Source organism: Canis lupus, chromosome 11 (genome assembly GCF_048164855.1).
Source record: "Canis lupus baileyi chromosome 11, mCanLup2.hap1, whole genome shotgun sequence".
NCBI lineage: Eukaryota > Metazoa > Chordata > Mammalia > Carnivora > Canidae > Canis > Canis lupus.
Genome location: NC_132848.1, coordinates 20,104,196 through 20,108,481, shown reverse-complemented (window position 1 = coordinate 20,108,481; position 4,286 = coordinate 20,104,196). Strand labels below are relative to the sequence as shown.

The 4,286-nt window shown below is 65.7% G+C and overlaps 1 long non-coding RNA gene across 2 annotated transcripts; it reads right to left on the bottom strand.

Moving 5' to 3' along the window:
* Nucleotides 1-279: 279 nt before the first annotated feature.
* On the bottom strand, nt 280-2,803 carry LOC140642174 (uncharacterized). 2 transcript variants are annotated; one of them, XR_012038703.1, is made up of 4 exons: nt 2,481-2,803; nt 1,250-1,408; nt 824-1,035; nt 280-725 (listed from the first exon to the last, which is right to left on the bottom strand). It is a non-coding gene; the product is annotated as an uncharacterized lncRNA (long non-coding RNA). The 2 variants fall into 2 exon arrangements; XR_012038704.1 differs by lacking the exon at nt 824-1,035.
* Nucleotides 2,804-4,286: the final 1,483 nt, after the last annotated feature.

Below are 4,286 nucleotides of genomic sequence, written 5' to 3'. Positions count from 1 at the left end.
GCCCTGGCCGTGTGCAGACACGCCCTACCGCAGCCACCCAGCCCGTGTCCCTCCAGCAGGTGGACAGCGTCTCCAGGGGCCTCCCTCAGCCCAAGTCCAGGCGGGCCCCCCAGGGAGGGGGTCCCCAGGAGCCTCCCCTGCACCGCTGCCCCCACCAGGTCCCCACAAAGCACAGGGGTGGCCCACACTCCCCAAGGGCACACAGAGCAGGTGCAGCCCGAGCCCCCCCCACGCGGTGGGCTCCCCCCTCCCCCCCACTCCCACCACCCACGCTCCGCCTCTGAGAAACGTGGTTCAAACACCGACCTGGTTTCCCTGATTCAGCCCAACGCATTGTTACAACTTACAGGCTCTGAGAAGTTCCTCGGGGTGGCGACAAGGTCCCCACCAGGAAACGGGTCACACCCACACTTGACAGCTTTGGTCGCCTCTAAACACTAGAAATCGCTAAAATTTGTTACAAAACATGAAATACTTCCATGTAAAATAAAAAACCTCCGTGATTTAAAAGGAAAACGTGTGTCCCGCTCCCTGCGTGTCGGGGTCCCCGCCAAGCGCCAGGAGCCTGGGCACCTGCTCCAGAAAGGGTCGGCAGGCCGCGACCCCGGGCTCCCCCTTCCCGGCCTTTGGGAGCCCAGGGGACGGAGGACAGTCCCCCACGGCCCAAACCGGCCGCCCAGCCTGGGCTCAGCTTCGCTCTCCTTCCCGCACGGAGGTGCCGGCATCTGAAATTAAACCGAGCGTTTTCCCAGGTCTGTAAGCTCAGCCTTCTGGGGCATGGGCTCAGGGTCTCCACCTCCCCCCAGGTCTACACCCACATGACCTTGAGTGACCTTGGGCTCATCACCGGAGACCCCGGCCAGGTCCCTCAGCTGCGGCACGGGGTCCAGGTGTCCCGGGGGCAGTGGGGGCAGCGCTCAGCTCTGGGACCCACCCCCCTGCCACAGGGAGTGCGTCCCTGCTGTGCTGCTGGCCCGGGGCTGGAGAAGGTCACCCCGGGGCGGTCCTTAGCCCCCTAGGTCTCAGTTTCTTCTTCTGTAAGTGGGGACAGACTCTCTCGTAAGATTGCTTTGAGGCTCCCAGACGTCGCCTGCTGCGTGCCCTCGGGTGGGCACCCCCGGACTGGAGCCGGGGCCAGCCTGCAGTCCCGAGCTTCAGCTCACCTCCCACAGGCCGCGCATCAGCACCACACCCCGCGCCCCTGTGCCCTGCGTGACCAGTACACGTTCCCCCGAAACGAGGAGCTCACGGGACAGATCTCTGTGCCTACAGGTGTAGACCCTTGGATACCATCCCCGGTTCTCCAAGGCGGGATTTCGTCGCTCAGTCATTAACCTTCTGCGTCGAAACCGTAACGTCTCAGGGCTTCTGGGTCCTACACACGGTGGGTTCGGGCCTAGCAGGGACCCTGGGTGGGAGACAAAGACCTGTGAGGATGGACCCGAGCTCGGCGGCCTGGGCCGTCCTCCCCCCTCACTGCCCGCACCTGCTCCGCAATTGCAGAGCCAGCGCTGCCCAACGGGCTTTGCTCCCAGCTCCGGGGATAATTGAAAGTTCAGAAAAATTAAAAGTTAATTAAAACAAGAATATGTGATTCTGAAATAATGCATTCCATTTCAAAAATGTGCAGGTAGGGGGATCCCTGGGGGGCTCAGCGGTTTAGCACTGCCTTCGGCCCAGGGCATGATCCTGGAGTCCCGGGATCGAGTCCCGCATCGGGCTCCCTGCGTGGAGTCTGCTTCTCCCTCTGCCTGTATCTCTGCCTCTCTCTCTCTCTCTCTCTCTCTCTCTGTGTCTATCATGAATAAATAATTTTTTTTTAAAGTGCAGGTAATTTAACGGAGCCACAAACGACCCCCAGCCGGCTCTCCCCGAGGTCGCACCCCCAGCGTGGGACCCCTGCCCTGCCCGCCGGGAAGCCCGCCCATGGCTTGGGACCGCTGGGCACCTCGGGCCGGGAAGGTCACAACGGCAGCCACAGCCCTGCACCCCGGAGTTGGGGCCCCCCCAGCCTGCGGGACTGGGGCTCGGTAACGACCCAAACCAGCTCTTCCTGTGGATTTCAGAATAGGCTTCGATAGGACTTAAGACAGAGGAGCTGATCCACGTAGGTTAAGCTACTGCGCGGAGCCCCCTCGGTGAAACGAGGCACCGCTCTGGGCCCCGCCCCGGTTGCTCTGTCCCCCCCAGGACCTCCGCCCTGTGTCCCGCCCCGCGGCTCCCTGTGTGGTCTCCCTGGAGAACAACCTCAAGCGCACACTGTCTGACTCCCGGAGGCGCTCCAGTCCCATTAGAATCTGCGCCCCTGAGCCCCAGCACATCCAGACTGTGGGTTCCCAGCTGTGACCCCGCTTGCCGTGCCGGACCTCCCACCTGCTTCCCAGCCGCAGCGTCTGGGACCAGGTCCGGGGGGCAGGCGGTGATGCCAGGCCCAGGCCCGGAGTAACCGCAGCCAGGTCGTCCACGGGCGCAGGGCTCACCTGGCGAGGTTGCTCAGGTGAGCAGGTGCGGGGCGAGAAGCCACCAGGAGGTGGCGCCCCAGGGCGCTTCCTTCCCCCACAGCCGCGGGGAGAGCAGGGGTGCAGCCACGGGCTCCTGCGCAATGTGGGGTGCGCCCTCCAACGTGTCGGGTCGCACCCCCGCCTGCCTTCTGGGGTCCAGCCTGAGGGGAGCCCCCACCCCAAGGCGAGCAGGTGCAGCCCCGTGTCAGGTGCCCCGCACCCAGGGAAGGAGGTGGGTGGGAGCCGCCCAGCAGGGTCGGCAGGGGTTTGGCTGTGTGCGCCACCCACCCCTGTCCACCTGCCGCGACCCCATCCGTGTCACACATGGGACAGGCTGTTGCTCACTGGTCATGACCTGGGCATGTCACAAAAGGGGGCATGGCTTGCTCCCGCCCTGAGAGGCCCAGGAAAGGGGCTGACCCAGGGGGCTGCTTCTCCCCCGTCACCCCGCTGTGCCTCGAGGTCACGGCCATGGGGTCAGCGCGAGGCAGGAGTGGCCAGCGCGGGGTCCCTGGGGCTCGTCTGCACGCATGCTCCCACTAACCAGTCCCTCCCGGGCCAGCAGGCGCCCGGCGCCGATTCCTCCCCGCCCCACTGTCCTCTCGGGCCCTTCCTGGCGGGGCTGGCGTTGGCGCGCTCACACCTGCTGACGGCGCTGACCCGGCTCCAAGTTACGCTCAGCACAGCTGCAGCGTGCAGCAGGGGGCACGACGGGTTCGGGAATGATCTCAGCCAGGGGTCAGCCCCACTGCCCTTCAGGCGGGTCCCCGGCACAGGCTGGGGTGGAGAGGCTCCGGTCGGGGGCCGGACGTCGGCCTGGGCTGCTGTGCAGTCACGAGCACGGTCAGGCCTGCCGGTCCCTCGCCCCAGCCATGGACACCCCGCACTGCCTGTCCTTCCCGCCCTGTCACCATGTCCGCCGCTGCCAGCGGGGCCTGTCTCCACGCCAAGGCTTGTCTGGTTTATTCGATTGCATCTGTAACTCTTAGTTAATTTGCTCCATAATTGGGTTTTTGCCCGTGACGCTTGAGATCATTTCATTTGCAGGATCTGGGTCTATTTCCAGCCCTGCTGCTGCTGCTGGGGCTCTCCCACCGCCCCTCCTTGCGGCCAGCAGGACCCTGAGTGCGGCTCGCAGAGGGTGCAGAAGCTGGGCCCGCCTCCCCGGCTGGCTCCACCACTGTCCACCCCGCCCCCAACCCAGCAGGTCCCCAGGGTCCCCCAGCCCCAGGGGCACCTGGCCCTCCAGGGGTGAGTGCCCTCTGCCGATGGCTGCACTGTGGCTCCCCTGAGCCGGAAGACCTGGTGCTGGAGCCAGACAAGGGGTGGCCACGTGGGACAGCGACTGGGTGTGGGGCAGAGTCAGACGCAGGCCAGCAGGTCCTGGGCTGGTCAGCAAGGCCAGTTCTGGGCTGCCCCAGACCAAGTGGGTCAGAAGCTCGGGGGCTGCAGGTGACACCACCGGCCCCCAGGGCTGCGGGGCTGGCGCCGGCGTCCATGGACATGGGGCTCTGGGAAGTGGGAGACCGGCGGGCAAAGCCGCACAGACACCTGCACGCGGGCAGCAAGATGCTCGACCCTTTGGCCGCCTCTGCCCTTCGGGTCCTCCTCTGGGACCCCAGCCTCCCCAGATCCCCCAGGGGTCTCCAGGTGCTGGTCCAGCTGCAAGGTTTCTGGGTGAAAGTGGGCCGACCACAAACCATCCCCCTTAATGAGGGCGCGGCAAGGCCGCTGAGCACGAGATGGACACGCACAGACCAGCCTCCCGAGCGGCCGCCATGGCCG